At 39.3% G+C, this 12,925-nt stretch overlaps 1 protein-coding gene across 47 annotated transcripts in view; it reads right to left on the bottom strand.

Moving 5' to 3' along the window:
• The window catches only part of NRXN3 (neurexin 3), a 1,789,124-nt gene that overhangs the window by 838,263 nt on the left and 937,936 nt on the right, over positions 1 to 12,925 (bottom strand). The window lies entirely within an intron of this gene.

Genomic DNA, 12,925 nt, shown 5'->3' with positions numbered 1-12,925 from the left:
AGTAGAACTCCCTGCACAGACAGCAAATCCCTGAACGACACAAATCTGGGGGAAAAGCTTTGACTGAAGTCAGAAATCCTCTAAAGTTGCAATGAAGTGAGAGATGGTCATCAAGGACGCTCTACTATTTCATCTTCCACTCACAACCTTGCCATACATCTAAGGCTCAGCATCCTTCATCTCTTGCCTGGACAACAGCAAAGCCATTGACACCTGTGTCCTAACAACAACGGTCATCTTTCACAAATCTAACTGCTGTGGCCAACTCTCTCCTTTAAAGCCTTGCAAGGCCTTACCATTCCCAGCTTGGCGCAGAAGACCCTGTATGGTCTGCCCCTGCCCTAATACCTTTACTACTTCACATGTCTCTCTACTTCTACCATAACCTTTCATTGCACTTGTCCTTCAGTTATTAGAACTGTCCAAGAGGTTATCTCTTTTCACTCTTTTCTCTTGATTATCATAAATGCTGTTTCCTCTGGAAGTAACATGGTTAGACTCCTATTCCACCCCAGACACAATAGATATATACAACACACACAACACTTCCACACAAAATAGATACACTCCATCTGGAAGATTTTTCTCATCCTTCAGATTTCAGCTTTAGTGCCCTTTAAGAGTCACTTTCTTACCATCCAAGATATAGATATACCACTGTCTGAGGCAAAAAAAAAAAAAAAAAACCTCTAGGAGGAGGTTCGGAGTCTGTAAATGAGATGTGAGATGAGCAGATTTCAGGTCTTCTGGAAAGTTGGTGTTCTGAAGAATTAGTTTAGTTCCTTGTAATCATGTTGAGTTTCTTAGCCCAAAGCTTGTCTAAATTTTATTCCAGAATCATTCCTCTCCCTACCAAGGGTTTGGATTCCATGTAAATTCTTCCTGTTATTTTGAAGTCCCAATAAACTAAAATATACTCATTTCGGATGAGTAGAGTCTATGTCCTTCAACTGCCTCAGAACAGCCACTAGAACCAGGACAGGGCAGGCATGGGAGGTGTGAGGCAGCTACTCCACCCCAGCTTAGGGTTTTCTTCAAATCGCATTCCTCAAAATAAAAACTCCTATGGACAGTAAAATAAAGTTAATTAAAAACTGCAACACAAAACACAACCAAAACAAGCTCAGAAAAAAACTTTTTTTTTTCCACTTTACCCTCAACATACCAATATGAATGCTGACTCTGCATCCTAGCTAAGGGAAAAGGAAAAACAGGTCCCAGGTCAACTTCAAAGTCAATCCTGTAGTACTGCCTTGTTGTCAGAACAAGCATCCCTGACTCGCTTCTGGGGGTTGACACTTCACCCAGGAGGGTGCTGCCATCGCTCCCAACTCTGCTCTTTCCTGAGAATTACTGGTTTAAACCAAGAAACGTGTCAGGCCATGCTGACCAGGGAGACCTTGGCAAAAAGCCAGTTCTTTCTAAAACTGGTTTGATGTCAGCTCTGAAAAAATGCAGTCTATATCAATCCAGAGAAAGTTTCCAGCTCAGAAATAGCTAAACATAAATGATTCTCAGAGGAAATTTTATTTAGTGCAGACTGTGTTTAGGATCTCACCAATTAAAGATGGATTGAACAAATGCTGCTTTATTATGACGTTCCTGTAGACCCTGGAGCCAGCCAGTCTGAGTTCCTCTCTTTCCAACTGTGTGCCCATGGATCCGTCCCTTAAACTCTGCATTCCTCAGTTTGTTCTTGTACCATGGAGGGGTGACAGTAACTGTCCACTTGTCGGTGAATTGTGAAAATTCAAACAAGGTAAAATATTAGCAGAGTGACAATTGCTCATTCAGTACCAGCTGTTAAACACACTCATTAATCACTCAAAGGTTTCATGACTGAAATTTTACTTCTTTTCCCAGAGCAAATGTATCTTCTGCACTCACTTACACAGAGCAAGCAGGTCAGAGCAGCTGTGTTGTGGCCCCAGGAACCAGCATCCTGTACTCCAGTTATGGCTCTATCACCTGCAGACTGCAGGAGTCAGGGCAGGCTCCTTAACTTCTCTGTGCTCCTGCACTCACAACAATAAAATGGGGTAACAATAGCATCCTCTCATATGATACTGCCAAGATTTAAATGTTTTACAGCAATTCATTCATTTAAAGAATAATCAGCACAGTGTTTAACAGGAGAGAATTTGTAGTTTATTTTTTATTCAAAACTCTATTGCCTAATGGATCAATGCGTTTAAAGATTTCTGTTGTAAACACTGCAGATTCCAAGGGATAAGTAAATCTCTTATGTGGACCAGGAGCACATAAAAAACGCAGTGGCAATGGCCCAGGGCTGGAAGTCAGGGGATCTGGAAAAGAACAAGTTATGTGACTTTGGGCAAATGGCTTCACCGAAATCAATGAGAAAATGACTGAACTACAGTCAAACCTGAAATTCTATAAATAAATGCATGAATATCATTCTGTAGCTATCTTTATTTCAAGGCATCTTGCATACATTGACTATTAGATCCTCATGTAGTTCACGTCCATTTTTTCTTTCTCTCTGGCAGCAAACTCACGTGCCAAGTACACCACGGCACATTCTACCTGTGTGCACTGAGTTTCATTTCAGTTTCAAGTACTGTACTGTTATCAATCTGGGAAAGGAATGGGAACGCATCAATGTGTGGTTCAAGTGTTTGCACTACCATCAATTTGATTTGTGACTACAAGAAGATTATTTTAATTAGAGCCATCACCTCTCTTTTCACAGGACATTATCATTTACAATGATGTTAATGAACTAGAGTTTATAATGTGCTTGGAAAAATCTGAATGAAGTGTCCCTCTAAAGTGGAAAGGACCATCAACTCAATTCTACAGGAGGTAATTCAGTTCAAGAAAGGGACAGAAAGGCCAAAGTACAGAAACCAGGAGATAAAGGGCAGATGTACGAGATTCCTCCTGGAAAGTTTTCATAATGGAATAATTTGCCCACAGGGCAAGGGACAGGCTTTTGAAAGACGTACATAATTAACAAAGTGGCTTTTGTTTACTGCTACAATATTCTTACTTCTCTGTTCTCTGTATATACATGGCATGAAATACATGATTTTAAGCATACAAGTGGGTGGATTTTAACGATCAATATATCCCTGATAGCAATATTTTCACCAGTATATAGCACATTTCTACTTCCCCAGAAAGCTCCCTTTTCCTGTCACTCATTCTTCATAGGTAATTAGTATTCTGATTTCCAACACAGGTTAGTTTTTCCTGTTCTTGAACTTTATACAAATGGAAATATACAAGCATAGGATGTATTCTTTTTTTCCCATGAAATATGTTTTGAGACATATGTGTGTTGCATCAATTCATAATTCATTCCTTTCATTGAATATTTCTATTCTGTAATATAAATCTACCATATTTAACATATCCACTGTCTATGTTGATGGGTGCTTGTCCTGTTTTCAGTTTGAGGCTATTTTAAGACTAAAATGAGGGTCTGGTGTCTTGGCCTAACAGGTACAGCCGCCACCTATGACACAGGCATCTCATATGGATGTTAGTCTTTGTCTTGCTGTCCACTTCCAATCCAGATTGCTGCTAATGTCCTGGAAAAAGGAGCAGAATATGGCCCAAGTGTTTGTGCCTCTGCATTCATCTGGGAGACCCAGATGAAGCTCCTGCTCCTGGCGTCAGCCTGGCTCAACCCTAGCCACTGTAGCCATTTGGGGAGTGAACTAGTGGATGGAAGATTACTCTCCCTCTCTGTCTTTCCCTCTTTCTATCTATCTCTGACTTCAAATAAATAAATAAATCTTTAAAGAAAAAAAAAGATGAGTATAAACAAGTTTTCCATAGGCCTTCTTGTATATACATATTTCCATGTCTCCTGGATGAATAGTTAAATGTAGACTTGTTGGGTCTTAGTTTGGTTGTGTATTTAACTAAATTAGAACAAGATCAGTCCCATTATCACTTAGCCATCATGGAAATGCGAAAGAAAACCGCCATGAGGTATCTCACCCCAGTTAAATGGCTGTTATCCAAAAATCAAAAAATAATTGCTGACAAAGATGTGGAGAACAACATACACTAATAACCCCTTGGTGGCAATGTAAACTGGTACAACCATTATGGAAGACAGAATGGAGAATCCTCAGAAATCTAAAAATAGATCTACCATATGACTCAGCCATATCACTCCCGGGAATTTACCCAAAGGAAATGAAATCAGCATGTGAAAACGTTATTTGTACTCCCATGTTTATAGCAGCTCAACTCACAGTAGCTAAGATGTGGAATCAACACAGATGTTCATCAACTGCTGACTGGATGCATACATACATACTATGTAATACTCTTCAGCCATAAAATAGAATGAAATCCCATCTTTTACCACAAAATGGATGTAACTGGAGATCATTATGCTTAGTGAAATAAGCCACACCCAAAAAGACAAATAGCACATGCTTCCTCTGATTTGTGGTAGCTAATATATAGAGTACAAAAATAAATTTCATGTGTATGAGTGACAAAAAATAAATCTCCAATTTTACAAAGTAGTTGTACCAATTTACACTCTAAAGTACAAAGTATAAGAATGTCAGTCATTTCAATAGTCAGCAACATTTGTTTCACCATTTTGGTGGGTGCAAAATGATATCTTGTGAATTCAGTTCACATTTAACTAACAATAAAGACATGGAGCATCTTGGGACTCTTGATATTCACACATCTTGTTTTATGAAGGATCTACTCAGGCCTTTGCTCATTTTGTGTGTATATTGTTATTATTGTCACAAGATCTTTATATATTCTGAATATAGAGCCTTCTTTAGACATGGGTCTTAAAATATTTTCTCTCAATTAATGACTTACCCTTTAATTGTCTTAAGCACATTTGATGAGAAGAAAATTTTAATTTTGATTAAGTCCAGTCTACTGATATATATATACATACATATATATGTGTATATGTGTGTGTGTGTGTATATATACATATATATATTTGCTTTATAATTTTGGGGTCTTTCCAAGAGTTTATTGTTTACCTCAAAGTCATGAATACATTTCCATATCGTTTTCTAGAGGCATTATAATTTTAGCTGCTGCATTTAGGTTTGCAATGCATCCCAATTTAGTTTTTGTCAAGGCTATAACTCAAAAAAATTTTTTTAACTTCTGCTAGGTCTGAACTACTTCAAACAAAATAGTCTGGGAGAACAACTTCTTAGATATTGTGTCAAAACTAAAAGCAGGTTGGTGGTAATGGTTATATTAGTATCTGATTCTTTATTTTCAAATTTTGTTTTGTTCTGTTTGTATTGGCATAGGAAGTTAATTCTTTATGCTTGCTCCTCCCTAAATATAACTAGATAAAATAAAACCCTCATCTTCATAGTGGGATCATCTTAGACATAGTGCCTAAGTCTTCTCTAAATGTTCTACATGAGTATATAGTAACACAAAACACAGAAAACAGGAAAAGAGAGCAATTAATGGTCACATCACAAAGTAGTAGCTGGGTATGGTTCAAACACACATAGGATGACTCCAGAGTCCATAAAAGAAATCAATTCCATAGGCTACTAAATTATGGCAAATTAAATTAAAAAAAAAAACTTGCCAAAGGTACTACACTAGGTCTTCATACTTTATCTCATGTAATCTTCAAAAATAACTTCTTACATACATATTATTAAGTTTTTACAGAGGATATTTAGCCTTGAAGAGTGAAATAGCCCCAGTCAGCCCACCCAATCAACACTGGATCTGCAAATAGAACCCAGATTGTCTGATTCAAACTCCATGCACATTATACAAGACTTCTGTTCGTTCTATAAAGTTGAGTCACCTAGTACTAGAAGAAACACATAAGTGATTTGACAAAACAACTAAACTTGAGTTAGGCACATTCAGGCCTATAGCACATTTTATGTTGGCAAACAGATCAGAGGAATGTTTTCATCTGGGAGCATAACTTGAAGGTCAAAATTCTTGTGCCACAAGCACACTTATTCTTTGCTGATATCAGCTAATAACCCTTGCCAACAGAAGAGATTTACTCCTTCTAAACCTCATGAATATGTATAGATTGATAGGCTTTCTCTGTGTCTTGTTGTTTCTACTCATTGTTCTTTCTCAGAGACCATGATAATCCCAATTGTGTATCTCAGAACTACAGCACAGACTGCAGTTATGACTACAGATATAGAAAGCAAAGGAAGGGGAGGAAGAGGATGTAAGGAGATTCTAGAAATGTACAAAGTCATTCCATGGCCTAAACCTAGATCAGTGGATAAAGGCAGATGTCAACATGCTACAAGGATTTCATCACATTTACAGCAAATCAACAATAGAACTAACTGCACCATGCAGAGCTGGGTTGAGTCCTCTCAAATGCACCAGTGATCTGAGGAGATGTTGGCACACCACATGTCAGATTATTTAAAGCTAGTATTCAGTCAATGATAACTGTATGCCTCTAGTTAAGTTTCTGGTATTTTGTGAACAGAATGGAAATTCATTTTATCCAAAACCAACTGGGGAGATTACACTATTTCCTGTGAAAGCTGACAAGTGCCATTCCAGATGAAGCAATTCATGAGTGAAGAAAGGAAGCAGGAGGAAAAAGCAAGCTATGATACACTCAAAGTTTCTACTACTGAAAATACAGTGCACAGACTAGCATCATTAGCATTAACTGGGAGTTGTAAAAATTACAAATTCTCAGCCACCCGCAACCAGACCAACTGAATTAGCAACAGAACCAGAGTCTCACACATTATCAAGTTTGGGAAATACTGGAGAGACATCGAGAGCTCTAAAAGGTATGAAAGGTGTACAGGTATCATTCAGCTGCCCCTTTATATTTCTCTGAGCATACAGGCATCACAGAAAACACCTGTTGCCCAAGGCTCTGTGAGTTGGTGAGGCCTTCTGAGTTGAGAACGCTCTGAATTGTCAGCTCACAGCACAGACCCAGGGTTTCGGGTGGAATTGGGAAAGCCCCTGCCTCAAGGCTCCGAGTCACCCACAGTCACTGCAGCAGCCCTAGCGAGTTATGAGCGTGGACCATGATTCATGGGGCTTGTGAGGAGGCAGGCTTATTCTTTACAGTCCTATCAAATAGTCATACCCCTGGCAAACAGGAAGGTGCGGCACCAGGGACTGGGATTGGCCCTCTCTGTTTATGGTTTGTTCTTGCTCATAAATTTGCAGGAGGAGGGCAGAGTGATTGCTGGTTGTTGAGGAGCTGAATGGTGATCAGGAAAAGAGAAAAGAGGCAGGGTATGTACAAAACTAGGGAAAGCAAAAGCTGAGAGTGCTCCTTCAAGGTCATTTTGGTTTTGCAGCCAAAACAAAAGGATTTTCTCATCTCCTGAATGTGTATGTCATCAAAGAAACAAATTTCATCAAGTTCTGACCAAAGTAATGCTGTTGTTTTTGTTTCCTTTTTAAAGCTGCCATGGTGTTTATGATGAGACCTAAGCAATGAAGCATAAAATCGAAAGCCACAACGGGAGTTTCCCATTGGTGCTCAGACTGCAAATCAAGAAAATGACTCACAGTGCACGGATGGCAGTTCCAGAAGGAAAGAACTGAAGGGAAAATCTTGGAGCAGTGATAGCAGAAGCAGAACTAGAAGGCTAGTCACAATGTCCCGGATTTGTCCAGAGAAAACGTACAGAACCGACGACAGATCAGACTATATGGGGCATGTGCATCTGTGTGTGTACACACTTGTGACTCTATTTTCTGACATAACTTTGTGGAAAGAACTTGGTGTGGAAAAAATAAACTAGTTTAATAATAACAGGCCAATTTATTTCTCAAAAACAGGACTAGGGAGTTCCTGTGCTCAGTAGCACAGTAGGATAGCTATAGATGATAATGTGCTGCACATTTTAATGAAAAAATAGAAAAGCTCAAAGAAAGGATTTTGAATATTTTACCATAAACAAATGAAAATGTTAAAAAGTCGTCATTAGTAATAACCATCATTATTACATTTAAGGAATAGTCACATGTATCAGCCATTGTGCTACACCTTCAGTACTTGAGTTCATTTAAACACCACAACAGTATGATTAAGGTATAATCGTTGAGGCTGGTGCTGTGGCGCAGAGGGTTAAAGCCCCAGCCTGCAGTGCCTACATCCCATATGGGCACTGTTGTAGTCCTGGCTGCTCCTTTTCCAATCCAGCTCTCTGCTATGGCCTGGGAAAGCAGTAGAAGATGGTCCAAGTCCTTGGGCCCCTGCACCTGTGTGGGAGACCTGGCTCCTGGCTCCTGGCTTCGGATCAGCTCCACTCCGGCTGCTGTGGTCATTTGGATTTGGGGAGTAAACCAGCAGAATGGAAGACCTCTCTCTGGTTCTACCTTTCTCTGTAACTCTTTCAAATAAAAAAAAATTTTAAAAAAAAGTATAGTCACTATTCCCTCTTGTGGTACACTAAAATAAAGGGAGACATATAGCTCTAACGTCCTAATTTTTAACTTGGTCAGGATTACTTAGCTAGTTAAGAGCAACTCCTTAAACTCAAGGACTTCAGATAAAAAAATAAGTACAGGTAACTCTTGTCTTCAGCTTCCTACTTCAGTCACCAGAAGCTTAAAATGAGGATGTTTTCAGAGATGTATGTTAGAGGTCTGTCTCAAAAGCAGGTCTGGCTTTATTGACCATACTTATTTCAAAGGCAAGACAATGTAAATCCATGGTTCTCAGCTAGTGACATTTTGTCCCCCAGGGGACATTTCGATCATGTCTGGAGACACTTTGCAATGTTGTATGTGGGGAAAGTTGCTACTGACATGCAGTAAGTACAGTCCAAGGATGCTGCTGAGGTTCCTACCACATACAGGGCAGCCACTTAACAAAGAAGCAGCCAGTCTCAAATGTCACCAGTGCCAAAGCTGAAGAATCCTGATATCACTTAGCTATGCTATATTCTAAACAGAAGTTTTATGTTTCCCTCAGATACTCTATGTCCCTCTCAACCATACTGGGTCAGAGAACAAGAAAGCCTTTGGACTGATGCTCTAAGGAAGTAGAATCTGGCAAAGAAAGCAGCCAGGCTACAGTCACAAAGGATCACAATCCGCACTGCTCCCACCTGGAGCCCTATAGGAGAGAAGTCAGCCCAAGATTAACTTTGCAGGTGCTGGCTTAGATCACACAAGGAGTCCAGTGAACTTTATCAAGTCTACTGTCATATGACTAAATCAATAGCAATCAGAAATAAAGGACATGGGAAAACTGGGTGAATGTGGAATTCCAACTTCTCCAGGGACTTTTCTAGTAGAAATGGTCCCTCAGTCCAGCAGAACTGAAGGTCGTAACACAAACTGGCTTCACCCAAGTAAGCAGCCAACTCCTAAAAACCAAGTACGATCCTGATCTATGTCAACACACTCTTTTGGACCCCTGGCTCATGCCACAGGCTTGCTTTGCTCCCAAGTCTTCAGGCCACCGCAGTTTCTCCAACAGATGTTTGTCAAGGTTCAAAGGCAGGTGGTATTAATGGGAGCCAAGTTGTTGAACCATGAAGATGCCAGAGAAAAGAGAACCCAGAGGGAATAAATCTTAAGTGCTTATTAACTCATTTGATAGGGTTTCTGACATAATTTAATATTTTTATGATAATTCCACCATTTCATTTTCCTTAATTCCTATTTCATTGTCTGAATGCCTGATTTAACATAGGATTATTCTAAAAATTGAATTCTTGATTACCTTTTTTCAGAGATGGAAAAAATGAATCGGCATTTGTTTGTGCAGTACATTCTGATGCTTTATTGGGCTGTTCACTGAGCAGAAATAAAAGACTTCTGACTTTGGCCAGCCATTCTACTGCAGTGATAATTAAGCAACATCTTACCAAAAGGAGCAGGGGGAGGGGGTGAGAGGACCTCCTTTTGCTGCGGTTTGAAGCCTTTCCTCTGCACTAGTAGCTCCCTTTCCAAGAGAGCAGGACAGACCATACCAATTTAGGAGACTCTGCAATAGCCCAGATGGCAGAACTTGTTAAAGTGAGCATTTTCAGCTACTCCCAGCACAAGGCACATGTGTTAGAACCTTCCTATTCTAATGTGCAAGTCAACACAAAGAGGAGAAAGAGGACACTTGCTTCCAAGATAATGTTAAACCTCAAAATTAGTGCTTCATAATCATACTCCCATCCTATTTATTATTATGCAGATGTTTATGAAAGGAAAACACTTTAGAAAGTGGCTCACAATAGGCCAACGCTGTCCACTAGGAAGGATACTAGCTGAAGGGTCAGAATGAAAGCCAAACCTGACTCCATCACTGCTAAGCCAAGTGAACTTGGATAAATTATTTACCTAGTCATGGCCTGTTTTCTCACCTCCAAAATGCAAATAATAGAAAACCCATCTATTGCATATTCATCCAGAAAGCATTATCAGATGAAAGAGCCTACTATCCCTGCAATTTTACTGTCCCTCCACCCCCACCCCGTCTCCCGGTAAGGTGACCTCCTCTGGAATCTTGCAGCAGCTCCCTTACCATGTTTACCTGCTAAGTAGAGTAAGAGTTATCAGCCAAGCCTAACAATTTTGCAGGTATTCTTACAGAAAATGATAGGGATCCAATGATATATTCAGGGAACTATTGGGATATAAGGAAGAATGAGGGTTCCCCCATGGGACTGTTTTTATTCCAAAGAGGCAGGTATACCAGGAAAAGGAGAGGAATGTTTTGATAGATAAATGAGCCGGCTTGCTTTTCTTGGGCTGCTACTCTTTGCCCTTTGATTGCCTCCAGCTTTGTGAATCAGTTTCTCCACTTTATTTTTCTCCCAACTTCTCTCTTTCCCTTTTGCTTTCCCCTTGAGGCTATCTTTAACCTTTTCCAGCCACTCCTGATTCTAATGTTCTCTCCCCTCCCATTCTTCTCTTTGAATATGTACTTGCTAAGTGACACCACAATTCATGATGACAAACCCTAGAACATTAGGATATCTGGCTAGTCCCAGAATCATTATTTAATTTATATGAAACTTTGAATTAGAATGATGACTTGCCGTAACACCTTTGCATTGTGAAAATGATTAAGTGGCTCAATGTTTTCACATTATTTCCATTATAATACTTCATGTGGCATCTTTCTGCTTAAGCTTAATGTTCTAGAAAGAAGTGATCCTCACTTTCCCTATTAAAACCCTCCAGAAGAGGTTAAGTTCACATTCAAACATTTTTCTAATAACACTAATTTAAGGACAATGATATTGAGAAACTGAACAACAGAATGGATTTTTTTAGCATATTCCAAAACCCAAGGTTATACAAAAACTAGAACTTATCTCCCCTAACCCAGATGGAGCAACTTATGAATAAAATACATTTACACATTGTATGAGTATAGTGTTATTTCTGCAAATAAAATTGTCCATTCTAATTATGGTATTATAATGGATTTGCTCACTGACTTTAAATAATCCTTTTCCAAATCTATCAGGTCAACTAAACTCAGCTATGATCTCTATGAATGAAAGTACTTGCTAAAAACCACTTTCTTTGACATGCATTTCTTTGTAGAAACCTGTCAACCAGTGAGGATTATTCTCACTTAGCAACCAAGTAAACTGAGGCTCAGAGAGAAATAATGATGATGGCACACCTGGCATTTCGAAGACTGTCCAAAAAACTTTTTAGTTTTAAATACATGGTCCAGGGGGCCAGCGCCATGACTCACTTGGTTAATCCTCTGCCTGCCGCACTCCTGGGCACCGGGTTCTAGTTCCGGTTGCTCCTCTTCCAGTCCAGCTCTCTGCTGTGGTCCAGGAAGGCAGTGGAGGATGGCCCAAGTGCTTGGGCCCCTGCACCTGGATGGGAGACCAGGATAAAGTACCTGGCTCCTGGCTTCGGATCAGTGTAGCGCCGACCGTAGTGGCCATCTTGGGAGTGAACCAATGGAAGGAAGTAAAAAAATACATGGTCCAAAAGCAACAGCTATTAATAGGAAAAATTAGGATTTGAACTCAAGTCCTTTTACTGTTATATTACTAGTTACCTTATATATTGCTATCTTTGCATGCTTGTTCATGCTGGTCTTTTTCCAGGATTTTTTTTTTTTTCCTGTCTCACTATATGGAATCCTACCATGTACCAGCCTCAGCTCATATATTCTCTCCTTCAGGAAAATTCTAATACAGTCAGCCCTCTTATCTGTGGGTTCCTCCTCCATAGATTCAACCAATCCCCAATCAAAAATGTTTTTAAAATGCATGTGTACTGATTGACCATGTACAGTCATTATTCCCTTAACAATTTAGTATAACAATCTAGTATAACATGTTATACTAGACAATACACAATATTTACATTACCTTAGTAGAATAAGTAATGTGGAGTCTATTTAAAATATGCAAGAGGATGTGTGGGAGTCATATACAAATAGTACATCATTTTATAGTACACATATAAGAGATGAGTTTCTTTGGATTTTGTGTATATCTGGAATCCTGTTAACAACTCACTGTGATACCAAGGAATCACTATCTACCCAAAGTCTGTTTATACTTTTTCACTCATCTTCCTCAAATCTTTGTTAGAATATTTAGAAAACAGTTCCAGCATTAGAAGAATTTGTTCACATTTTTGTCTCTCTGGGAACTTTTACTAATTTACATGCTTATTTATGTACTGCACAATTATTGGGGCTTAGCTGTGATAGGTACTGGTTAATATGGGGATGAAAAAAATGAGCAAGATCCTTGCTCTTTCAAATGCTACATTTTAGATGAGAAAGTGTGGGAGACAGACATTTAGTAAGCCAACCAAAAATCAAAATAATTACAAAATGTGGTCACTGGGGTAGTGGGAATTTTTAGAGTAAAGGTAGAGAAGAGCTGGGGAGATAAGATGAACAGGAAACCTCTGGGGAGTGACATGTGATAAGGGAACTGAAGATGTAAAATGAAAATGCCATGAAAAGATCGCGGGCAGGTGC

Source organism: Oryctolagus cuniculus, chromosome 20 (assembly GCF_964237555.1).
Source record: "Oryctolagus cuniculus chromosome 20, mOryCun1.1, whole genome shotgun sequence".
NCBI lineage: Eukaryota > Metazoa > Chordata > Mammalia > Lagomorpha > Leporidae > Oryctolagus > Oryctolagus cuniculus.
This window is presented reverse-complemented; position numbering and strand designations above follow the sequence as displayed.